The sequence below is a fragment of the Gorilla gorilla genome, chromosome 2 (genome assembly GCF_029281585.2).
Source record: "Gorilla gorilla gorilla isolate KB3781 chromosome 2, NHGRI_mGorGor1-v2.1_pri, whole genome shotgun sequence".
In the NCBI taxonomy this organism is placed as follows: domain Eukaryota; kingdom Metazoa; phylum Chordata; class Mammalia; order Primates; family Hominidae; genus Gorilla; species Gorilla gorilla.
Genome location: NC_086017.1, coordinates 50,490,645 through 50,517,578, shown reverse-complemented (window position 1 = coordinate 50,517,578; position 26,934 = coordinate 50,490,645). Strand labels below are relative to the sequence as shown.

The 26,934-nt window shown below is 41.9% G+C and overlaps 1 long non-coding RNA gene and 1 pseudogene across 1 annotated transcript; one reads left to right on the top strand and one right to left on the bottom strand.

Annotated features, from left to right (window-relative positions):
• Positions 1-9,941: 9,941 nt before the first annotated feature.
• LOC134758047 (uncharacterized) lies at positions 9,942-26,899 on the bottom strand. The gene is made up of 2 exons (XR_010132798.1): positions 26,673-26,899; positions 9,942-10,995 (listed from the first exon to the last, which is right to left on the bottom strand). It is a non-coding gene; the product is annotated as an uncharacterized lncRNA (long non-coding RNA).
• Positions 17,120-18,677, top strand: LOC101139886 (elongation factor 1-gamma-like; annotated as a pseudogene).
• Positions 26,900-26,934: the final 35 nt, after the last annotated feature.

The following is a 26,934-nucleotide window of genomic DNA, read 5'->3' as shown; positions in this document are numbered from 1 at the left end:
GTCCCAGACGGAGCGGAGTGTCAAATCTTTGGAGCAGCCAGGAAGAGGAAAGGGGCTCTGAAACTCCAGAGGATCAAATTCTGTTTAAATGTGGGCAGACCTGGAGAGATGTTAAGGACACCAGGTTACACCAACAATGGGGAGAAATGTATATGTATGTTGTTGGGGGGTGCAGAATCAAAGACATTCCATTTATGTAATAAAATGTAAGTTATTCAGATATCTACATATTTATCTTTTAAGTCTGAATGACTGTAGATCTGCCTGTTAATAGTAGTTTCCTCCATGAGATAGAAGGACCTGAACTTTCTCTGTAGGGTTTGAATTTTTAAAATAATATTCAAGTCTTAGGAAAAAATAGATCCATTTTGAAAGGAAAAAAAAAAAATAGCAAAACGGGGCCAGGCACGGTGGCTCATGCCTCTAATCCTAGCACTTTGGGAGGCTGAAGCAGGCGGATTGCCTGAGCTCAGGAATTCGAGGCTAGTCTGGCCAACATAGCGAAACCCCATTTCTCCCAAAAATACAAAAAATTAGCTGGGCGTGGTGGTGCATCCCTGTAGTCCTAGATACTTGGGAGGCTGAGGCAGGAGAATCGCTTGAACCTGGGAGGCAGAGGTTGCCGTGAGCTGAGATTTTGCCACTGCACTCCAGCCTGGACAACAGAGTGAGACTCTGTCTCCAAAAACGAAACAAAACACACACACACACACACACACACACACACACACACACACACACACACACACATATATATATATAGCAAAGTAAGTGGGAACCATGGGAAGACTGGCATGGGAGCCATGTATATGTGTGTATGTGTGTGTGTGTACATATATATATATATATGTATAGCAAAGCAAGTGGGAGCCATGGGAAGACTGAATTCCAGAAGCAGAAGCCATGCCTCCTTGGAGATAAGGCCTTCTAGACTCTGCTTTCTCTTCCAGGAGAGTATCTGGAAGGCCTGCAGTCCCCGTGGTCACTCCAAACCACCACCTCCAGCTCTGCCTTTCCAGTGTCCTCCTTCCACAAGAAAAGAAAGAAATGCTCCCCTTTACATGTGCAGGGATGGGAGGTTCTGGGCCAAGAGTCTTCTCCAAAGCTTTTCTCATTTATAAGGGGCACTACTAAACTCATTGCCTGTGAGCACAGAGCTTTCCCATCTACTTCTCTACTTCCACTCGAAGCATTCTACTCGATCCTCCCTATCAGTCCATTTTGCAGATGGAGGCGCAGAACTGCAGATCTAGAGGAGATTGTAGAGATTGCCTTTGTGGGGGACAGAGTGGGCGTGAAGGTGATATTTATAGATACCTATTTTGTGCCCACACTGTACAGGACATTTTGTGAACAGGACTTCTGCCCAGTTCCACCTCATCACTTTCCTGATAGGGAAACTCTTTGCTTGCAGAAACGCTGTCTTGAGGGACTGCAGGGAAATGACTCTCTACCCCCGTCAATATGGTTACACATCCACATCTGCGCTCCATCTCCATGGCTGCCTTGCCTAGCACAGGGTCCAGAACAGAACCAGAGGTTGTATTATTGTGTTGGTTATACGTTTTCCCCTGGGACAAACAAAACAAAGCAGATGGTTTGTGCTATGGTTCCTTTGAACCAGAAATTACAATCTTTGCTTCAAGACACAAGAGGATTATGAAGCCTTTTAAATGTCCTCCCTTTCTCGTTTTACTGCGAAGCTTCAATGAACTCCAAACCCAGGGGTATTCATCGTAGCACAACAGATTAACCAAATAGGACTGGGAAGTCATTTGAGATCTTCTTCCTTTACCTAAGCCCCGTGAGAGGATGGGGCTTACGGGAAGCTCAGGGAAGGGACCGCCTTTGCGGAGGCAGGCACAGCTTCACTAGGCACAGCAATTACTCTAAAAACATCTGGGGCATGAAAATTTAAAACACCAGAATTACAATGGGTAGAGTTTTTGCCCAGGATATTTCTTGTGCATTGCCTCTCCTGCTGGGAGAGGCTGGTCAGGAAGCCTTCCCAGTTAGTAAGGTCTGTCCTCTTCCTCCACCTGTGCTGAGCAAGGGTTTAGGATTGAATTTGTTTGGTGCAGCACACTCCAACCCTCCCTGTCCTTTTGATTCCCAAATAAGAAGAAATCCATCAATCACAGAGGATTGCTTATGTGTCGGCCCGATAGGAGGGCAACCCAACTTTTGCTTTCTGTTTCACATATATGTTCACTTGACATTAAAAACAAAACAAAACAAAAAACTGGCCTGTGACACTTTCATCAACCCCTTACCCTGAAAATTGGGAAAAAAAAAAAAAAAAGGATTAAGCGATAGTAGTTTACACCTCACTGATGATGAAAAAATCATCTTTACAGAAGAATGCCAGCTAATAAATATGCAAGGAACCAAGGAATTCGAAAATCACCCGTTTGCAGCTCTAAACGAAGCAAAGGATTCAGGCAAAGATCATCAACAAAAGTTAAAGCCATTTGGTATTAGAGTGGAATAAAGTCAATTTTAGTTATGTAAAAGTGAGAAAAATTATTTCCTATCTGTCTTTGCTTGGAAAGTCATGAGGATATAAGGCCCAATAAAATAAGGGTGTAGAGGTGGCCTGTGGGGACCAGGAGAGCCAGGCATCAGCAAGTGTGGAGGGAAGTCTTGGGAAGATGAGCAATCAGCCCATACAGGAGACAGGAGGCAGACTGGGGGCTGGAGTCGGAGAGATTTTTGTCATTTTCATGACAATTTAGACTTAAAAAGACAATAAAGGCAAACAATGAAAAAACAAAAGAAAAAATCTCTTTTTTTAACTCCAGGAAGAAAAAAAAAACTGTTCAATGAAAGCACTGTCCTCACAGTGCACTAGTTGGCTCTGAAGTGAATTATGATTCCATAGTCACAGCCATGTAATCCCTATATACTGATTGTCAACTTTTAAAGTTGAACAAGAACAAACGAAAAGACTTTAGGGTAAAATAACACGATAAAAACATCCTCCACCTTAACATAGACATCTAAGTACAGATAATGAGAGTGGAAAGGGGTAGGAGATTGTGGGGGATGATAGCACCTTCATCTTACAAGATGAGGAGTCAGAAGATGCTCTTATTGACCAAATTAGAAAAAAAGCATAAACAAATCACTAAAAGTAACACATGTAACCCATAGAAAAAGGGAAGAATGATATTATTATATTGAGCTGTTAAGGTGAGATGCAGAGGTGGTGGAAGAGAATTAAATCTTCATCTGTCATAGGAAGAAGTCAGTAATTAATGTCTAGCATCGATCAATCTATAAATTGTGGCAAAATATATTTTAAAAATTGGGAGGTAATGCTCAGAAGAAATAGCTAAAAGTGTTAATAAAGACTGTCTCTGGGCCAGGCATGGTAGCTCATGCCTGTGATCCCAGCACTTAGGGAGGCCTAGGCAGGCAGATCGCTTGAGCCCAGGAGTTTGAGACCAGCCTGGCCAACACGGCAAAACCCTGTCTCTACAAAAAATACAAAAATTAGCTGGGCATGGTGGCATGTGCCTGTGGTCCCAGCTACTCAGTGGAGGGGGTGCTGAGGCAGTATAAAACACAGCCTCCAGAAAGTCAAGGCTGCGGTGGCTATGATTGTGCCATGGCACTCCAGCCTGGGGGACAGAAACCCTATCTCAAAAGGAAAAAACAGGCTGTCTCTGAAGAATGGGGCTCATGATGGGAAGGATGAAGCAAGAAAGAGTTTTTCTCTTTATAAGTCTTTTTGTTTAATTTGATTTTTTTAACCAAACACATGTATTACCTCAATTTTTAAAACCCATAATAAAAATATATAATAGTTAAAAGAAATCACCAAATAATTAATTTGAGGATTATTGTCATCCTATGAATATGTATTCTCTTGATTTTAAAAATATGTTGACATAGAGTTAACAGAATTGCAACTCAACAATTAATATGAAACTACTGATACACGTAAGAACTGGGTCTTCCCACTCTCAGATTGGTATGTTCCTTAAATTATTTATGTTTTCTTTTATGTCTCTCAGAGAATTTTTGTTATCTAAAGCTTATATATTGTTTATGTATATTTCTTGCTGAGTTTATCCCTAAGGACTTTATATTTGTATTCCTATTTTCAGTGGGATTTTTAAAGTAAGATTTATAAGTGACTATCACTGACATGGAAAAATCATTGATTTTGCTACATTTAAATATCACCCTCATACTGCAATCTTATATTATTATAAATAGTTTTTTAGTTTAATCTCTTTTTGTTTTTATTAAGCTGATGATAATATCATCCATGAGTAATGATTAGCCCAGCCCTAATTCTGCTCATTCCTTTGCTCTATTTACTCAATTTTTTAAGTTATTAAATAGCACCAATGGAGAGCATCCTTATTTCTTCCCTTGACGTTAATGGAAACACAACTAATGTTTCACTCAGCAGGGTTTGAGTTAGCTGCTATCAGAAGCTGACAATGCATAGCAGTCAAGAGGAAGGACCTCCAGATGAGACTGCCACGTCCTGAGTCAGATCTGGATCCACCATTTACTTAGCATCATGACCTTGACCAATTACTTAGCCTCTTTACACCATAGCTCTTTCTGTAAAATGGGATGACACTGCCTACCTCTGAGCATAATCGTGCTCATTAAATGAGATTATCTGTATAAAGCACCTGTAACAATGCTCGGGCAGGTCTAGTTAGTGCTGCTTTCAAGAATCTAACATATGACACTCATTCCATATCATCTTGTTAGAATCGGCCTTTTATCAGCCCCTTGAGGCCATTTTGGACCTTGAGTCTGTCCTCAGTTTTCATGGTTTCCATTAGTTCAGCAAAACCTTGCTGATTCCCTAGGCATTTGGGGTGTCGTATTCATTTTAGACAAGGAACCATGATTGTCACCCAGGTTCCCTGTGGATCTTCTCTTCTTTCTTCTTGTATCCTATTGAGAAATGTGCATCATGAGAAAGGTGCATGGCCCTAGGACTAGAGCCATGACTTCACCCCAGGCTGTCCCTTTTTTTTTCCACTTAGAATCAGTTTATTAATATATTCACAATGATATTAAAAGTGCCACTGTGTGGTCTTGGGTAAAGTGAGCTTCTCTTGGCTTTGTTTCTCATCTCTAAGTTGAATGAGACTGTCTCCTTCACAGAGCTGCCTTGGAAATTAAAGGGCAAACAGAAATGCATGGTTAGCTTGGCACCTGTACCACACCTTCTTCATTTCTTTCCACTTCTCCACCCAGGGCTCCTTTGTCCAAAATGAGAAGTAGTGAGTGGCCTGGAATGTGGGAGAAAACCATGCTTCCTGTGATTAAGCTCAGCTCCACTTGGGTGGATTGAATTTGGTCTTCTTTCCAGGCTCAGCTCGGGACAGAGTCAGACATAGTGGTTCCCAGTACTGAAATAGCAACTGAGCCATCTCAGAAGATGCTAACACCTCTGAAAAATAGTGAGAATCCTATTCCCTTTACCAGCAGCAGCTCTGAATCCTCAGCTGAGGAACTCGGGTGTGGAACACAGAGACACAGCTTCCTTCTCTGCAGGGATCAATTCTTTCTCAGCCAGAGCTGATCGACGCCCTTAGATGTTCCAGAAAGGCACCCACAGCTCTACGCAAAATATTTTTATTAATATTTGGACAAGAAAAAGGAATGCATTCTCATGCAGCTACATCTGCAAGCAGCAAAGAGACATTCAAATCTGTCTGAGACAAACCAAGCAAATGCCACAAAAACACAGACGAAAGTCCTCCTACTGCCTGTCTTGGTTGACTGAATACCAATTATCAGCATGTATAGACTCATCCACTTGGCACACATGTGAACACTGATGTGTTCTGCTTGCCAAGCCATCTTCACTGAGGACATGAAGAAGAGCACAGAGACTCTTCCCAACAGTGATGCTTCAACCCCAGATCCAGATGTTCATTACAGTCATCCTTGGGAGGTTTTCCAGAGTGGCATCCAGAACCATTAGACACCTGCAAAGTGTACAGCTTCCTTTAGTTGGCTCTTCCTCCTACTTTCTCCATCTTTCTGAATGGCCTCAACAATTTACCCAAGTCAGAGACTTGGTAAAACCCTCAAATCTTTGTCTGTCACCCCTCCATCCAATCAGTCCCCAAATCCTGTTGATTTGACTTCTTAACTATCATCCAGGTATGTCCATTTCTTTTTCCCTTCTTCAGTGCTTCCTGAATTCCTGCAATAGCTTCTTGCTTGGTCTCTTTAGTGTTTTCCTCTCCAATCTATTTTCCACAAAGCAGCTAAAGTGATTGTGGGTGTTAATGACTCACAAAGGGCTTCTCCTCTGGGTGAATTCCAAATTCTTAGCGTGGCATACAAGGCCCTGTGTGATCTGACACTGCCAACCTCTCCCTGCCCTCTCCATGCCCCCACTGCTGTGCTCCAGCCAGGCTGGAGTGGTCCAGCTCTATCGCACTTATCTTCTCGCTGAGTGTTTCCACTGCCTCCAACCACCTCCTCCTCATTAACTCCAGTTCACCCTCAGACTCAAGTGTCATGTCCTAGAAAGACCTTTCTTGATCCTGCTCATACTGAGTTTGTGGTTCTCCTTTAGGCTCCCAGAGAGACCTGGGATGACTTCTGGGTCACTTCTCAGTGTCCTTAGCTAGACTATGAGCTCCTTGCTGGCCAAGAATGCATCTTATTCAACATTGCATCTCAAACACGAGTAAATAATAACATTTGAGTTAATAGTAAATACTCAATAACATTTATTGAAAATATTAATTTATTCCTCAAACTAAAGCATTGACAAAGCAACCTGCTGCTACTCTCTTTTGAAAATTACATTACTGATTACAAACACATCCACCACCTTTATTCATCTAAACCACAAAATAACCCACCCAAGGTGCTGCAAGATGGTACTGTTTCCACTTTATAGGTAAGAGCAACCAAACCTTTTAATATGAAAACTGAAGCTCCAAGAATTTAAGTGACCTGACTAAGACTGTGAGCTGGTAAACAGATCTGTATGGATGTAATGATGTTGTACATGGCCGACCTACTCAGCACTTCCTATATGCTAGCACCTACTACATGCCAGGCTCTGGCGAGGTCCTTTACAGGAGTCATTCTATTTATTCTTCTGAACCCTAGTTTAGTGTTCTTCCTACAAGACTACTAAGTTTCTTTTAACCATCCAGAAACATTTGTGCAATGAGAGACATCAGAAGGGCTTTTTTCTGAAGATAACTCGCCCACTGCTACAGTGTCAAGAGTTTATCCATGGTTCCAGCTCAAGTTAAGACCATAGAATTTCCACGTTATAAGAGAACAGCAACTCACAGGTCTACCCCACCCACTATAATGTAGCACACCAAGGCCATCTACATAGCTCTAGTTAGTTGCCTAGTATCCGCCAAGAAAATAGGACCCAGCAGGAGGAGGAAGGAGTAATGAGACATTTTGATTCTCTTCCCAACATCTTTTTCATCCTATATCTACTATGCAGTTTCCAGGAAGTTTGGGAGAAATGTTACTCCAATCTAGGGGTTGAGGGTGGGGATGATGCTCTTATTGTTTTTAACCCAACCAGCTTAATCCTATGCCTACCTATAACAAAAGTATACTTTTAATTTTTCCATGCCTTTTCCAGCTCATGGCATTTCCTTGATCTAAGGAATTAGTTCAGGGATGTGCAGATGAACAAATTCAGGCCTTTAAGACATGAGTGTGGATTTCAGAAGGTTTCAGGCAGGGAAATTTTCTCACTGTAAAAAAAAGCATTCCTAGTAATCACTCCTTTGTTTTCCTATGGCGTATGAAAGAAAAGCCCAGGGTGGCTATAGCCACACTAGCACCATGAGAGAAGCCCCTCTGAGGATGAAGTCTCCACGCAGGCAAAAATCCAGCCAGAGTGATCACAGAGGCACAGCTCCAGAGCCACTGTGATGATACACTCTCTGATGGCTACCTTACTCTGGACGATTATTCAATAATGTAAGGTGACATATTTCTTGATAGTTTAAGCCAGATAGAGACACGTACTCAGATATTTGTTGCAAAAAACATTTCAACACATACAATCCCTTTACCAATGAAAGGGTTGAGAAAGATCTTCATGGGAATGCCATGAGGTCACAAAAGTGAGAGAAGCATAATAAAACCTTGGCATCTTGGGAGGCAGTGGTTAAGGACATGGACTCTAACTGTATTCAAATCCCAGCTGTGACATTCACTATCTCTGCTACTGAGCATGTTACATAATCTTTTGAAATTTCAATTGCTGCATTTATGAAATAGGGATAATAATTCTTACTTCATAGGACAGCTGTAAAGATGAAATAAAATAATGCATTTTAAAAACTTTGCACAGTGCCTGGTGTATAGTAGCAGTAGCTGCTGTTATTTAGTAATGGTGGTAGTAATGGTAGTGGTGGTAATGGTGGTTGGTAGTAATAATTATTCTACGTACATAAAACCTTCAAAGTCATCCATGCATTGCTCAGCCCTGGAGGTGTTGATGGAATCTAGAGTCCACTATGACTCAGAGTTTAGCTCATTGCACCTAATGGCTGAAAACTGAGCTTTTTGCAAATAGATATAAATCCCCAATAAAATTGTTGGGGAGTTTTAATTAAGGTGATCAGGCTGATTAATGATTCCCTCTGGGAAAGTGCTGAGGAACCCAGAAGGGGAGCAAGAGCTTTCAAAACATACCCAGAGCAATCCATTCACTGATTTACAAATGGCACCAGCTCTTCCCTGGCTGTTGGCTCTCAAGGCTGTTCCCCCATTCAGGGTCCTCTTGGCTCTTTTGCAACCACATACACACCCATTTATCAAAACAGAAGGTTGGGTCATCAAACCGGTGATTTCCTTATTCTCACTCAATTCTTGCAGAGGAAGAATTGAGTGAATTAATGGACTAGAAATGGCTGCAGAGCTTTGGAATAAGGAATCCAGATTCTCACTCTGTTCCACGATAAACTTGAAACAGATAAAGCCCTGGGACTCAGGAGTTCAATCAAGTCCCTCTAAACCCTATGGAATGTAAATCCTTCCCAGATATGATCTTGCCCTTGGCACCCCTCTCCCAACTCTTCCAGATGGGAAAAGGAATAAAATATACATTTATTCAGGATCATTACCTTGAGCCAGGCCTTGCGCTGGGTACTGGAACTCTAAGACTGGGTGAGGTTCTGGAATCAGAATGTGAACCAAATAATTGTCTTAAGGATTAAATGAGTTTCTTCACATGCTGAGAGCAGTGCTCCTCAGACAGTAACATGCACACGAAATATGTGGGGATCCTGTTAAAGCACAGATTCTGATTCAGCAGGTCTGGGGTGGGGTCTGAAAAACTATGTTTCTTACAAGCTTCTGGGTTATTCCAGTGGTGCTGATCCAAGGACCATACTTTGCGTAGCAAGGACTTAGAAGGCTGCCTCACTTAGTGAATGTTACATGTGGTAGCTATAATTATATGTGTTTAGTAATTGATGAGCAAAATTGAGCTGAAATTTTTACAGTCTGATAACAGTATATTCAGGGTTTTCATATCTCTCATTTTCTTTAATCCTCATAATTCAACACCATAGGGATTCATGTCCCCATTTACAAGTAAGAGATTTGAGGCTCAGGGGGTAACTCAGAGTGACCAACTGTCCAAGTTTGCTTGGGATTTTCCTGGGTCTAGCACTGGAAGTCTTGCATCCCAAGAATCCCCTCAGCCCCAGACAAACTAAAAGCGTTGGTCACCCTAGAACTAATAAGTAGTCTACTGGAATTCAAAGCCAGGTCTCTGAATTCCAAAGATGTATTCTTTCCTGGAGACTAGCACTGCCTCGAGGCTAAACAGAGGAGGTAAGCATGTGTATGTGGGGGGATGGAGGGAGGTTGAGGGGCTTCCAGATTGTGAGTATGCTTCTCCTGGTTTCTAAAAGCTTTCTTTCTTCTAATATAAAACAAGGATATACAAAGACTCATGAAACGAAAATATAATTTAATGAATTACTCTAAGTCAAACCCTTCTGTAATTACACCTATGTCATGAACTAGAACTTGCATCTACATGAGAAGCCCTTCTGTGTGCCCCATCTCAATCACTACACAAACACACTCTCCAAACAAGACCACTACTCTGACGTTTTTTTAACTTTTAAGTTCATGGGCACAAGTGCAGGTTTGTTACATAGGTGAACTCGTGTCATGGGGGTTTGTTGTACAGATTATTTTTATCACCCAGGTATTAAGCCTAGTACCCATCAGTTATTTTTCCTGATCCTCTCTTTTCTCCCACCCTACACCCTCCAGTAGGTCCCATTGTGTGTTGTTCCCCTCTGAGTGCCCATGTGTTCTCATCATTTAGCTCCCAGTTACAAGTGAGAACACGCAGTATTTGGTTTTCTGTTCCTGTGCTAGTTTGCTGAGGATAATAGCCTACAGCTCTATCCATGTCCCTTCAAAGAAGATAAGCTCATTCTTTTTTAAGGTTGCATAGTATTCCATGGTGTGTTTGTACCACTTTTTCCTTATCCAGTCTATCACTGATGGGCATTTAGGGTGATTCCAGGTCTTTGCTACTGTGAATATTGCTGCAGTGAACATATGCATGCATGTGTCTTTACAATTGCTTCCTTGCAATTCTTTAGTTTTATCACCCAGGATAAATCCCTGAACAATATAATTTACCTGTGCCTGTTCTTTAATTTATTTCATATGCCTTTTAGTTTCATATGTCTCTTTGTTTATAGGTTTTCTCTCCATCACCCCCCACTCTTACCCCTTTCTATTTGTTAAAGGAAATTTGATCCATCAAGTTTCCCACAAGCCATTAATAGTTTGTTCTTGCTTTTGTCTTTGCATCCTCTTGGTATAGTGCAAAATATCCCTCTGTCCTCTGTATTTCCTATAAACAGATAGCTGTGTGTAAAGGCAAGATCAGATTCAGGTTTGGTTTTGTGGGGGCAGAACTTTAGAAGTATGTTCTTTCATCAAGAGGCTCATAATGTCTAGTTGTCTCCCTCTGTTGAAAACCTGTAAATAAAGGAAAAAATTATTCATTAATCCTGACTTTCTATAGGAACTGTTCCACTAGGTAAGGAAATAGTAGACCAAAAGAAGTGCCTCTTCAGAGAAGTCTTCCAGCTAATAAATGAAAAAATAAATGATAAAACTAGATATCATTATTTTTCAACCCTCAATCAATCATTAATGAATGAATCATTATATTTCAATGAAATTCAGAGAATAGGAGGGGCTCAGGTCTCCTCAGCTCCCATTCAGTAACAAAGTAATATCAAAGGAGGGAAGTGACAGTCCAAAGTCACTTGGGTTAGAGAGTCAATAAATCCCAGAGCTCTAGGTCCCATATACAGACTTTGTGTACAGACCAATTTCATGGTATTTACAGCTGTTGTCTCTTGTCTCCTCTCTCCATATTCAGGGATATATGCTCATACACTGTAAGAGATTGTCTCCAAAGGTGCCCCCTCAGCCCCCAACGAATAAGGCCTCTCAGTACTTATGTCTTTATATAGTCACACACACACACACACACACACTCACATGCATGCACATACATTTACTCACACACTGAATCCAGCCTGGCTCTGTAACCAATAAAATGTGGTGGAAGAGACACTGCATCACTTCCAAGTCTAGGCATAAGAAGTCTTGCAACTTCAACCCTGTTATCTGGGAACACTCATTCTGTGGGAAGCCTGGACTATGTCAGAAATCTGACTATGCTGAGACTGCCATGCTGTGAGGAAGCCCAAGCTTAGCCATGTGGAGAGGCTGCATGGAAAACTGCCTAACCAACTCCCGGCTGTTTCAGTTCTACAACCCAGGAGGTAAGTATGTAAGTGAAAACATTTTAGGTGTTTTTGACCTGACTGATGCCATGTAGAGAAAAAAACAGGGAACCCAACTGATAGAACCAAGGGTTCTGGATATATGGCCCCAGTCAAGTTTTCCCCACCATCTCCAACCATTTGAGCTACTCCAGTTAAGGCCTGATACAACTTAGAGCAGGGACAAGCCATCTCTGCCATACCCTGCCCAAATTCCTGACTCACAGAATTGTGAGCATAATAAAAACATTGTTGCCTTATGCCATTGTTTTGACATGACCTGTTACAGCAATAACCAAAACATACACAGAGTTTATATTCATATGCATAAATTAGATGCCTTCTGCTATCACAGGACATAAGAACCTCTTGAAAAAAGAAATCCATTGATTCCCCTTTGGACAAGCTTCAAAATGTCAAAGACCAGGTCTCTTGTTAACTCACCCTTGTATTCCCCAGCCCCCGTGCAGCCATCTGGTCTCATTTTAATCTCTAAAATCACCCTGGGTTGAATGATCTTTGGGTGTCCTAGTCTCTCATCATTTATATTTTTTCATTTATCTCTTCTCTACCTGCCTTGGGTAATTTTAAGTTCCTTAGGGATAGGGATACTATCACATTTTTATTATGGAATATTTCACATGAACTAAAATATATAATGTGTATGTGAAGTATATGCATTATAATGAAACAAACACCATAAATCTACTTGGTGCCAACTTGAAAAATAAAACATGAACAACAGGGAGCTTTCCTTTGAAGTTCTCTAGTGCCCCTGATGGCAGACATCATCTTTTCACAGAGGGATCCACTTTCTTAAACTTTATGTTAACATTTCCTACTTTTTCTTTATAGTTCTGCAACAGATGTACATATTTCTAAAAAACATTTGACTTAGTTTTGCATTCCTTTGAATTTTATAGAAATAATATTATGGTGTATTAATTCTTCAGCAATTCGCTTTTCTATTCAACATTATATTTCTGATTGTACTCTCCATTAAAATGTGTAGCATTACTTTCTCTGCTGTATAGTATTTCAGCATATGAATACACTATTCTGTAATGGTTGTTTGTATTGTTTCCAGACTTTTTGCTATTAAACAATACTGCTATGGACATTGTTGAGTATATCTCCTGGTGTAAGTACTTCTCCAAGAGAACCCATTTGTCACTGTTGTTTCTTTAGTGTCTTGCACAATGCCTGACATTATAGGCATTCAATGAAATATTGAATGAGTGAATGAGTAACTATGTTGTTCAAGTTTTCCTTATTCTTGCATATTTTCTTTTCTGATCTATTTATTGCTGAGAGAAATATGTTAAAATATCCTACTATGCTGGGGATTTTACAGTTCTGTTAATTTTTGTTTTACATACCTCAGAGCTATATTATTAAGTATAAGTGGATTCGAAATATGCCCTCCTAGTGAACTAAAACTTTTATTATTATATAAGAACTATCAATCTCTAGAAATAGTTTCTTGATCATGGTATATTTTGTGTGACATTAGTGTTATTAAACCAGTTTTCTTTTGTTACTATTTGCCTGTTATAGCTTTTAGTATTATTTATTCTCAAACTTCTGCTGTCCTCTTCTTTTTCTTTATAATAGTATATTTTGGGGTTTTTCCTCTAGTCTGGTAATCTATGTCTTTTAAACAGTTTAGTCTACTAACATTTACTGTGATTACAAATGTATTTGGATTTATTTCTACCATTTTTTTTTTCCTTGCTATTAATCCTGTTTCTCCTTTGTGCATGATTGTGTGTATGTGTGTTTCTTCTCTTTTGGGGCCTCGTTTCCAATTCATCAAAATTTTAGCTTGTTTACTATCAAACTTTGCGAAAGGCATTCTGGCACCAACCCCACCCCAGGGCCAACCCATGTCCACTGATACATAGAGGATATATTTTCCCCTTTACCCAGAATCAAGGTTAGGCTGAGACAGGCAAGTTTTCTTGCATCTTGCCTCTGCAGGAGGGTTTTTCTTGGTTTACTTTTTACTAAGAGTGTAGCCCTTTGTGGATCATATCTTCATATGTAGTGGAGAAAAGATACCACTCCAACTCTCTCCAGGCTTGGCGCCTTGTCTCCTTCCATGTCTGTGGCTACAGATGCCCCCAGACAGCCAGTAACATCAGTGCTTATTCATTCCCACTCTCACTTTATCCCTGGTCTCTGAAAACTTTCTTCATTTGTTTACAAGGCCATCCATGCATTTAAAATTATGTCTTTTACATTGTATCTATCATTTTAGTTGTGTGGTAATAGAAGGGTTTCAGATTTTCCAATCTCCCAATTTACCAGAATAGAAATCTCTTTTTCTAACTCCTTTAAAGACAATAAATTGTCACATACAACATATGGCAGGCAAACTACCAAGATTATTCTCCTTTTTTAAAAAGAATAAGAGGTCAGATATTATTCAAACTAATGTATCTTGGGGATAATATTGCTCCAGAGGTTCACCAATAAACACTTAGAAGAGAATGGCGTCATCCAGAAATGATTCCACGAAGGTACATTCCTAGGAGAATTTTCTTCTTGGAACAGCAACAAAGACTTGCAACCAAATATTAGGGAGAGATTTCTCTATACCTCATTTGTAGTTAATGAAAGCGCTCCATTGAAGATCAATGTATTGTTAACAATGGTTACACAAGTTTAAAGTTTCATGAAGATCGCTGTTTACAAAGCACTTTTATTATACTTATCTTGTACCCCTTTTGACAGATGTTCCGAAAGACCCCTGGATTAGGAACTATGGGCAGGAGTGCTGGGGTACCTTCCACAGAGTCAGAAGACCTAGCACCAACAACAATAACAAAGCTTTTTTGAAGAAGCTTTTGACAAGTCACCTAAAATCCAAAAACCTCTGCTTTCTCCCTTTCCTGGTTTAGCTTCAATATACTGAAATCTACAAGGACACAGGTTCTTTCCAGTCACTGCCTTTTGCTAAACTCAGAGTTCCTACAGTCCTCACTTTCCAGTAAGCACATTTTACCATAGATTCAACCCGAGTCCATCAAAGTTTGTATATAGTACCCTCCCTTCCCCATTAATAGCCGGTCTCCCAGGCTCTTATAGCAGAAGTGGATTATGAGAAGACAGTCAAACAGTGAACAATCTGAAACTCTCCCATTCCCCTCACGTCCCCACCCAATGTAGGACCTCTCAAACAACAAGCTCTCCACAGTCTCAGGACATCGCTAGTGCAGAAACAGTGGCTTTGTTGGATGAAACTCTAGCTCTAAGCAGACTGATCCTAGGCACTAAGAAGACTGATCCTAGGCACCTGGCCATCAATGGCCCCCAGTGTTGTTCTTTTTGAGCAGGACAAATATAGAAAAGCAGAGTTTGGGTCCCATTGTGATTTCTAGGATTGCCAAGAATAACCCATTGTCATGCTCCGTAGTCCATATTGTGTGAGATCTTTATTCTTTCAGTGCTCTGATTCTTGACATTAAAAATGAGAGACATTGATTTGTCTTTCCTTATGCAAAATCTGCAGTTCTTCTGGATCTTCCCCACATAGTACCTCAGAACATTTTTGGCCTTTTCTCTGACATCCTGACATTGTAACCACAGAACCACTTCGATGTGGTTCAACTTTGTCAGTAACAAAATAATGAGCTGTTTCTCAGTGCAGTGGACTCCCAGGTTGCAGGTCACATAACCTGAGCTTACCCAGATGAACCAGCATGCCCAATTTGTGACCCCAGAGCCAGCCAGAATAACAAAGTCAACCACAGGTGGAACCTAAGTGCTTGGATTGAGGAACAGGGACCAAATGAAGAATCAAGGGGTGCTCTGTTTCGTTGCGGTACAGACCCAAAAGCCAAGGACTCAGCATCACCTCTTTGCATAAACCAATTTAGATCATGCCTCATTGCATTTTCCTATCTCTCTCATTGTTACTCTCTGCTTTTAAAATCTGCCCCTAGACCGCAGCTCGGGGAGACAGTGTTGAACGTTGCCTCCTGTCTCCTTGCCAGTTTACTTGCAATAAAGCTTTTTCCTTTCTCAAAAGCTGATCCCATAGTATTGACTTCTATGCACATGGATAGCAAAACCATTCCTCAGTAACAGCATGACCCAGAACATTCCAAGCCATGATTATAATCACCTAACATTTCAATATTGATGTTCAGTATTTATTCACTCTCAAAACATGTCACAGTTCCAGTTTCAATCAGAACACAAGTATTGCAAAAAAATTGAGGCACTTAGAAAATGTAAGCAAACCAAGATCATTTACATATATAAGATAGCTTAGGCTCAGAGTGGGTACTTACTCCAGGTCTCACATCCCCAGAGTTACAGGGCCAGGACACAAACTCAGGCCATCTGTACCCAAATCCACTGACTTTGCCACTAGTCCATACTAGCTCACATTGGGTAGCTCAGTTCTTCAGAATAACTCCATCTTATGGGGAAAACTGATAATATAAAAAAGTCAAGTCTTTACCATGATGCCATAGCTGGGGTGAGCATCAAATTTATCAAAACAATGGAGAGAATGAGGGAAAGAGAAAGGGGAAAGGGAGTCTCTTTGTGAAGTGATTCTTGTTTCTGATTCATATTCTTTATGGAGTTTTTCACCTTTTAGACCTCCTATTAATCTGAATTAGAGTTCTGTTCCACCCTGTCCTGGTCCCACACACAAACACACACTTGAATAGTCTAAGGGTAATGTGTCCTAAGAAGGCCAGAGAAGTCACTCAATAGCGATGCTCCATCCCAATGGATGCAGCTCTCTGTCCTGAAGTGCATGGGGGAGAAACATAAGTCAACAGCTGGGGACTCTATCCAGATAAAGCCACAACCCAGATGAGAAGAGGCCAGATAAACAAGGCTGCCCAGTGCTCGGCCTCCTCTCTGGGCAAGGTGGCCTAGGGTCAGAGAGCAAAACATGTACCTGTCCCCAGGGCTGGTATGTTTTGTTTTGTTTTTTTAATCATTTAGGCAATGGATTAAGAAACAGGGACCAAATTAAGAATCAAGGGGTGCTCTGTTTCGTTGTGGTACAGACCCAAAAGCCAAAGACTCAGCATCACCTTCATCAAGAATCTGGCTCCTTTAATTAGACTGAGCTATGGACCAAGGGCCAGGAATTCAACTCTCAGCCCCATCCTACCACTGTGGTGTGACTCACCTGACCACAATGTCTTTTCCTCTTGCCTCCCTTCCCCACTGCCTCGCTCATAGGTGATAGAAAGTCTGCCTATCGGCCTTCCTCAGAGGGCCTCAATCAGGCATATGATAAAAATAACAGCAACACCCCCTTTCTCTGCAGGATCACCATGGCAGCTGGGACCCTGTACTCATATCCTGAAAACCTGAGGGCCTTCAAGGTGATCATTGCTACTCAGTACAGCGAGTCTCAGGTCCACGTGCTCTCCGCACCACCCCACTCCCACTTTGGCCAAACCAACAACACCCCTGAATTTCTCTGCAAATTTCTTGCCGGCAAGTTTCCAGTATTTGAGGGTGATGATGGATTCTGTGTGTTTGAGAGCAATGCCATTGCCTACTATGAGGAGCTGCAGGGAAGTACTCCAGCGGCAACAGCCCAAGCGGTGCAGTGGGTGAGCTTTGCTGACAGCGATACAGTGCCAGTACCTGGGTGTTCCTCACTGTGGGCATCATGCAGCATAACAAAAAGGCCACTGAGAGTGCAAAGAAGGAAATTAGGTGAATTCTGGGGCTGCTGCATGCTCACTTGAAGATGAGGACTTTTCTGGTGGGTGAACAAGTGCCACTGGCTGATATCACAGTTGTCTGCATGCTGTTGTAGCTCTATAAGCAGGTCCTGGAGGCTTCTTTCCACCAGGCCTTCCCCAATACCAACCGCTGGTTCCTCACCTGCATTAACCAGCCCCAATTCCAGGTTGTTTGCGGGGAAGTGAATCTGTGTGAGAACATGGCCCAGTTTGATGCTAAAAAGTTTGCAGAGAGCCACCCTAAACAGGACACCCCATGGAAAAGGAAGTGTTCACAGGAAGGGAAGCAGAAGCCCCAGGCTGAGCAGAAAGAGGGTAAAAAGGCAGCTGCCCCTGCTTCTGAGGAGGAGATGGATGAATGTGAGCAGGTGCTGGCTGCTGAGCCCAAGGCCAAGGACCCCTTCACTTACCATCCAAGAGTACCTTTGTGTTGGATAAATTTCAGTGCAGGTACTCTAAGGAGGACACACTCTCTGTGGTGCTGCCATATTTTTGGGAGCAGTTCAGTAAGGACAGCTGGTTCCTGTGGTTCTCAGAGTATCACTTCCTTGAAGAACTCACCCAGATCTTCATGAGTTGCAATCTCATCACTGGAATATTCTAGTGACTGGCCAAGCTGTGGAAGAATGTTTTTGTCAGGGTCTTCTTTGGAACCAACAACAGCAGCTCTGAGTCTGGGTCTTCCAGGGCCAGGAGCTTCCCTTTTCGCTGAGTCCAGATTGGCAGGTGAGACTACAAGTCATATACATAGTGGAAACTGGATCCTGGCAGCAAGGAGACCCAGGCACTGGTTTGAGAGTACTTTTACTGGGAGGGGGCCTTCTAGCATGTGGGCCAAGCCTTCAGTCAGGGCAAAATCATCAAACGAGCAACTCTTGCCATTGCCTACCTGCCTGCACCTGCCCTTCAGGGAGATGGGGGTCATTAAAGGAAACTGAATATTGAAAAAAAAAAACAGCAAACATTAACTAGCATTTATAAATACCTACTATGTGTCATATTCTTCACATATATGATTTTTATCTGCCAACAACTCTGTGAGGTAGTAATTATTCTCATTGTCCAGATAAGAAAACTAAGGCTCAATGAGTTAGACAACTTGCCTCAGGTCAGCAGCTGGTAAGAAGTAAGACTTCAATTGGAACCCAGGTAATATCTGGCTCTAAAACTGTGCTGGTTGCGCTATGTCATGGTGCACTCACTGTTGCTCTCACCTTCATCACAACAGTTTCTTTCCCCAGGGAAGAGCAGTGGCCCTGTTGGAAGAATGATTACACTTTCTCCTTTCTTTTTTATTTTTTTTTACCCATTCACTGCACCACCTCTCTCCAGTGGACTTTTAATGTTGGAATCTGGGGATTCAGACCCAATGTATTAGTCTGTTTTCACACGGCTATAAAGAAATGCCCGTGACTGGGTAATTTATAAAGGAAAGAGATTTAATTGACTCACAGTTCCACATGGCTGGGGAGACCTCAGAAAACTTACAATCATGGCAGAAGGTGAAGGGGAAGCAAGCACCTTCTTCACAAGGCAGCAGGAGAGAAAAGAATGAAGGAGGAACTTCCAAACACTTACAAAAGCACCAGATCCCCTAAGAACTCACTCACTATCATGAGAACAGCATGGGGGATACCACCCCCACGATCCAGTCACCTACCTCCCTTGACATGTGGGAATTACAATTCGGGATGAGATTTGGGTGGGGACAAAAAGCCAAACCATATCATCCAAATTTGGGGAGTCATGCCCATCAGTCCCTCATTAATTTCACTGCGAGTTTTGGAGACCATGTGACTATTTTTCAGGTGGTTCTTCCCATTCTTTTGAGAAGCACAGATAGTACAGAATAATCTGTATATCAAACCCTTGTAACATAAAATTTACCTACATAGCAAACCTGAGCATGTATCCTCAAACCTAAAATAAAAGTTTAAAAATAATAATAAATAAAATTCATAATCATCATCATTATCATGAATTAAAATTTACCAAGTATGCTTAAATCCAGGAATTCATAATGATATTTAGTGAGACACTGGGAAACTGTGCACTTTGGATATTCAATAATATTAAGGAATCTCCAGTTTATACACAAAGATGAAGAAAAAAGACTAAGGAATCTAGGAGTAATTATGGTACTTGAGATGTTTCTAAAAGAGTCCTTATATTTCAGAAATATATACAGTCAATACTCATTATTTATGACTCTGTATTTGCAAATTTGCCTACTTGCTAAAGTTTATTTGTCACCTCAAAATCCATATTCCCAGTGTTTTCATGTCATTTGTGGACATGCACAAAACAGCAAAATATTTGAGTTGCCCAATGTGCATGTTACCAGCCCAGAATGAACAAGGGGAACGCTCTGCCTTCTTTTTTCAGCTCACATAAATGTAAACAAGTGTCCTTTTTGTGGTGTATTTAATGCCATATGTTTCCATCTTGGTGCTTTTTGTTGGTGATTTTGCTGTTTAAAACGGCCCCTGGCCAAGGCCTGTAATCCCAGCACTTTGGGAGGCCCAGGCGGGTGGATCACCTGAAGTCAGGAGTTCGAGACCAGTCTGGCCAACATGGCGAAACCCTGTCTCTACTAAAAATACAAAAAATATTAGCCAGGCGTGGTGGTAGCCATCTGTAATCCCAGCTGATCAGAAGGCTGAGGCAGGAGAATCACTTGAACCCAGGAGGCAGAGTTTGCAGTGAGCCGAGATCGCGCCACTACACTCCAGCCTGGGCAACAGAGCAAGACTTCATCTAAAGGAAAAAAAAACAAAAACAAAAAACAAACGGCCCCCCAGCATAGTGTTGAAGTGCTGTCTCATGTTCCTAAGAGCAAGGAGGCTGTGATGTGCCTTCTGTGTATTAGAGAGGCTTTGTTCAGGTATGAACTATAGTCCTGTTGGCTGTGAGTTCATTGTTAACGACTCAACAATATATACTAAATAAGGTGTCTTTAAACAAAAAGACACATTAAACAAGGTAATGTATTGACTGATTAGTAAAATGTGACCAGAGGTTCACAAGAATCTAATCCTGTATTTCCCCTGATTCAGTGTACGCAGTGACTTTATAAAGCATAACTACCCCAAATAACAAGAATAGACTTTGCTAAAATAGTTATAAAATATATGGCAAGGAGGGGCAGAGGGGAATACTATGTAAAGTGAATAAAATATTTTTGCTGGCCTGGATCTGGCCTTCAGGACCCGAATATTTTGTCTCTGGTCTACTTCATTCTCCTTAACTACTAATGTACAGCGTAGAATCTTTTCAAATTTGTTTCAATCGTTTCCCTATTGATAGACATTTAGATTCTTTCCAGGTTTTCACTATTATGATCCGTGCTGAGTGCACATCTGTACATGAGCAAAAGTTTCTCTTGAGAAGACATGGAGAAGTGTAATTGCTGAATCACAGGGTACGCACATTTTAATAGACACTGCCAAATTGCCTTCAAAGTGGCTTTACCAATTAAATACTCCCACCAGCAGTGTGCGCAAGTCTGGGTTTCCCACTCTCTTGCCAACACTTAATTCCACAAATATTTTTGGAATCTGAATCCTCTGTGTGAGAGACACTAATGAGGTTCTGGGGGTGGAGAGGAGGCAAAACAGGATATAAGCTACATGAGACATGGCATTGCAGACCCAAAGACAAGATACTCAGACTCTCCAGAGACTTCCCAAAGACTCACAGAACAGTACGGTGGAAATAAAAAGCAAGCAACAGATTTTCAAATCTTATCTAGTGGCCCACTTACCTCAAACAATAAGCCATAAAAATTAACTAATTCACTTCAGACTGCTAAATGTGCTAAGATATGACTGTTAGGTTTAGCTGAAGACTGTGATAATTTAATTTTTAAAATAAATCACATTTTTGCTTATTATACATGGATATGTATTTGCCTGTGTATTTCCAAAACAAGGCTTAAAACATGCATGCCATTTAACTAAGCAATTCTTTTCTGTATATACCCTAGATAAATTATTTGAAAAATTTGTAATAGCTTAAGTGTAACGATGTTCATTCATAGCATTGTTTACTATCCTCAAAAATATGAACTGCCTACCAATCCAAAAAGAGGGAATTAAATAGTTAAATATGTCAAACAAGTATAAATAGTTAATCCAATAAAATGTTAAATAAATTTAACCATTCCAACCATCATGAAATGATTTATTCATTGTCATGGAAAGATATTTAGAAAGTAGTATTGTTTTAAAAAAACTATTAATGTGTATGCAATTTTTTTATTCAGTCACCAAATATATACTGAGCACTCATAATGTGTCAGGCACCGTACTAGGCTCAGGGGACAAAATCATAACACTTTCAAGCAAAGTCCTGCCTTCAGGGAGGTAATCTGTATTTTTTTCCTTTTGTTTGCTTTGTGGACTACATAGACAGGCTTCTCCAGCCGGGATATGAGCAAATTACTTTTTTTAAATTAAGTTCTTTGTGATTTCACAAGTGCTGATGGAGTGCTTCTAATTCTTACACCATGTATGACTGGAAGCTCCATTTGTTTAAAATGTCTCCTCTCTAACATCATAGTACTTAGACTAGCGGGAAGAGGGTTTATTTCATTCACAGAATGAGCAGAGCAGACTTCCCTCTCCCAGTACTGTTCTCTGAGGGAAGACATCTAGAATAGTGAAAATACCATGGCTGAGGGGTCAAACAGTCCAGGCTCTGAGCCTTCTTCAGCACCTGACTTAACATCATCCAGCTTCAGTGTGGCCACCTATAAAATGAGCACTATAGGTTTCATGTCAAATGAAGTCACAACCATACAGTGCTAAGACAATCACTGACATACAGCTAGGAACTCTCTAGATACTAGTTTTTCTCTCACCTTCTGTTTTTCTTGCCAAAGATTGGTCTCTTCTACAGAAATCACTCATATGAAAAGAAGTAAGATGCAGGACTTCAGCTGGGATATTTGTTTTCTATTTGTCTCATAACATTGAAAAAAAAGAGTGGTCTGGCTTACACACAGATTCTTTGAATATTTCACCAATATTGTTTGATAGTTAGCAAGTGATCAGATTCTACACAATTAGACATCAGCACATGCATGCAGACATGTGTCTGTCTTTATCTACTTCCAAAACACAGGAGCTTCGTCCCTGCTTCTGATTTCTCTCCATTGTATACCACTAGAGTGTGTGGGAAAAGTGGAATGGGAGTGTACAGAGGAGGACATAAAAGGGATTCATAGTCACATGAATCAGGACTGGCCAATCAGAGTGTGATGGTTAATACTGAGTGTCAACTTGATCGGACTGAAGTATGTAAAGTATTGATCCTGGGTGTATCTGTGCAGGTGTTGCCAAAGGAGATTAACATTTGAGTCAGTGGGCTGGGAAAGGCAGACCCACCCTTAATCTGGGTGGGCACCATCTAATCAGCTGCCAGCACAGCTAGAATATAAAGCAGGCAGAAAAACGTGAAAAGACAAGACTGGGCTAGCCTCCCAGTCTACATCTTTTTCCCTTGCTGGATGCTTCCTGCCCTTGAACATCAGACTCCAAGTTCTTCAGTTCTGGGACTCGACCTGGCTCTCCTTGCTCTTCAGCTTGCAGATGGCATACTGTGGGACCTCGTGATCGTGTGAGTTAATACTTAATAAACTCATATATATATATATATATATATAAAATAGTTTTGTCCCTCTAGAAAAACCTGACTAGTACACAAAGTATTCCATCCACCTGGCCTCGATGATGGGCTTAGAGGCGTGCAAGTCAGTCCAGTGGTTTGCAATTTTAAGATATCCTAGGACAAAAACAAGTTCTCCTCTTTCTGCTAGGGTAGTTTAGTTTGAAGACTTTAAGCCTGGAACTGCTGAGATCCACTGTGTTGACAGAGTCCACCTGAGAAGAAAGCACAATCAAGTGATGGGAAGACCTGATCATCCTAAAGATATTGCTTGAGTCCTCTGGGTCCAGTCCTACCTGAAGCCAAAGCTATGCTTGGACTCCAATTATATGTACTTTTGCTTTTGCTCTCACGCTCTCTCTCTCTCTCTCTCTCCCTCTCTCCCTCTCTCTTTCTCCCTCTCTCTCTCTCAGTTGAGCCCCTGCTCCACCACAAAGAAAGATCCTGAAATAAGGATTGACAGGCAAAGAGTTTATTTGAGAAGTAATATTAGAAAACACCAGTAAGGTAATTAGAAAGTGAGGGCAAGAGAAGGCAGCCAATAAAGGGTGCATCATTGAGCAAGTAACTCCTAAAGAGCAACTTGGGGCCAGGCGCAGTGGCTCACGCCTGTAATCCCAGCACTTTGGGAGGCTGAGGCAGACGATTACTTGAGGCCAGGAGTTCGAGACCAGCCTGGCCAACATGGTAAAACCCCATCTCTTCTAAAAATACAAAGATTAACTGGGGGTGGTGGCGGGCACCTGTAATCCCAGCTACTCGGGAGGCCGAGGCAGGGGAATTGCTTGAACCCAGCAGGTGGAGGTTGCAGTGAGCTGAGATAGCACCATTGTGCTCCAGCCTGGGTGACAGATCAAGACTCTGTCTCTAAATAAATAAATAAATAAATATTAATTAATTAGTAAAAGGCAACTTAGGCTCAGTCCCTCTCGGGAACTCTGGGAGACCTTGTGGAGGACACATCTCAGAGCCACGCCATCCAAGAGGCAAAGGAGCTGGGGTATTCATCCCCCTCTCCTACCTATCCATATGTCAGGCTCTTCCCAGGGCTCATTGGTACCCTTCATTTTTGGACCCACTGTGAGAACGGACAAAGCAGACTCCTCAGGCAGAGTTGCAGGGGCTGGCAGTCAGCAGCCAAACTGGTGTGCACAGCATCAAGGAGGAATAGATGGGATATGTTTGCTTTGTATTGTTTGGGGTTTTTTGGTAGGACTTGGATGACTAAACTAGGCTTTCTGCCATTTTCAAAGGAAAAGCATCCTGATTAATATTAATATATGTAAAACTTCCACTCAATGAGAGGTCGTCCTATTTAACCCTAGAATGTTTCTGGGATAAAATATCCCTGGATTGCTTCCTAAATCTACTCCCATCCCAGATATGACACCATCGTGGTACCGGAAAAACCTCCACCAATATCTTTTGTGCCCTGCACCCACACTGATCACAGCCAGCTTGATCATCATTGAGACCCCCTAGACTGGTAGAAGCAGCCAACCCTGAAGCTTTCCAGAGTCAGTGGGTACTCCAGGAAACCAGCATCACCTTTATAGCTCCCTGCTCCATTTAATGTCCTGTGACCCAGTCACTGCTCTAAGCTAGGGTAACCACCTGCAGTAACCACAGTGGGCTACCAGCATGCTCAGAGGGCTCTTGGTAGCTGCCCAGAGCTCACATCTTCAACATGCCTCAGAAGAGGCAGAAACCTCCTGCCAAGGGATCCAGGGAAACACTGGCCCCCAATCCTCCTATGGCAAAGGTCTGAGGGGCAGGGGCACAGAATCCAAGCTGTAGCCATAACAATTCTCTCTCTCCCACCAGAGAAGGATGCCTGGGACAGAGGGAGGAAGTGCAGTACATGTGTCATCTCCTACAAGTTTGCTGCAAGGTGATAAATATCTTTTGTTTCTATTGTGAATGAGATCTTTCTTTTCCATTATTTTTTTCTAAGTGGCTACTGTTTGAAATAGGAAAGCTATTGATTTTTGTACATTTATTTTGTAACTTGCTGCCTTACTGAACTCTCATTATTTCTAATAGTTTTTCAGGTCAATTCTCCCAAAGGAAAAAAAAAGTTTAGGCGATGTGACAAAACTCATAAAAATGCATGAAATCAGCCACCACCATTCAATTTGTTCTAAGATGTGTATAAAATCAAGGTAGAAATAAAATTCCACCTGTGCTACATGCAAACCATCTGTTCCCACCCACCCCACTGTCCTCCACCGAAAGGCTACTCCCCTGTGTTGAGAGGAAAGTCTTTGAGATCCAAACACAGAAAAGTCCTTTGCTGGAGTCAAATGGCCAAACTTCCCCCATTCCTAGACGTCAGGACCAGAGTGGATTCCCAAGCTGTGAGGAGAAGCCCAGGACAGAGGCTAGCTCTCTAAAACCTGACCCCAGCGTGCTATCCATCACTCCAGCCCCCTGCAGGCATCCAGTCACCCACTCTACCAGAAGTCTTCAAGCCTAACTGAGCACCTACTGTGTGCCAGGTTTGGGAATGCAAGAATACAAAAGGTATAGTCCCTTCTTCAGACAACTTTCAAACACAGAACCTTCCCACAGATGTGCCAAATTTTGTTTTATCGGAATAAGCCTAGACAGTCTTCGATATACCCTTTATTATTGACTTTTCTTTGTGGGATGTGGCAACACAGTCAACACTCTACCCAGACACCCTCCAATTCCTTTTACAGTTGCTGTGTGTTGCCCTCCTGGCCTCTGTGGGATCTTGTTTCTGCTGCCTGCAACTGCAACTCCTGTTAGAGGACTGCCCTCAGGTGGCTAGAGCTAGTTTGCCCACACCTGCAGAGATTGGAAATGCCTGGGAGCCAACATCCCCCCAAGGCAGCCCCAGGCCAGTGATTGACAGACACAGGTGCGTCAGACTCCAAGATGTAACTCACACTTCAGAGCTCCCCTGAAGGATCAGGAGGAAGCTACCCCTGCAGGACTTCACTCTATCTCTCCCCCCGCCCTGCCTCGACTCCCTTACCAATCTCCCAAGGAGCGCTTCCTCAATGCATCACTTTCTCAAAAGTCTTCCTCTCAGGAAGACACAGAGCAAACCTCTGACCTCCATTGCTATAGTTTTCCATCTGTCAGGTCAGCATAATTAGAAAGTCTCCGGAGAAAAAGATTAGAGTTCTATTATGAGTTAAATTGTGTTCCCCCAAAATTCGTATGTTAAAGCCCTAATCCCTCAATGTGATTATATTTGGAGACAGAGCCCATAAGGAAGTAATTAAGGCAAGGTGGGGTCACAAGGAAGGGACCCCGATCCAATAGGATTAGTGTCCTTATAAGGAAAGACACCAACAGCTCACATGCTGGCTTGTGTTCTCTCTCTCTCTCTCTCTCTCTCTCTCTGCATGCACAAAGAAGAGGCCATGTGAGGAAGGACACAGCAAGATGGTGTCCACCTACAAGCCAAGAGAAAAGGCCACAGGATGAAACCTACCTTGCCAGTACCTTGATCATGGGCTTTTGGCCTCCATAGTTGTGAGAAATAGATGTCAGTTGTTTAAGCCATCCAGCCGATGAATTTTATATGGCAGCCCAGGCTAATACAGATTCCTTCACCTGCTCTATGGCTTGGATCCTGGAAGAGCCTCCTCGGTTTTATTCAAGTCACCAAGATCTTGTTCCACAAAATAAAATTCCTGTGGCTCTGAGGACAAGTCTGCCTCACCCTATGAAAGATAAAATAAAATTGAAGCCAT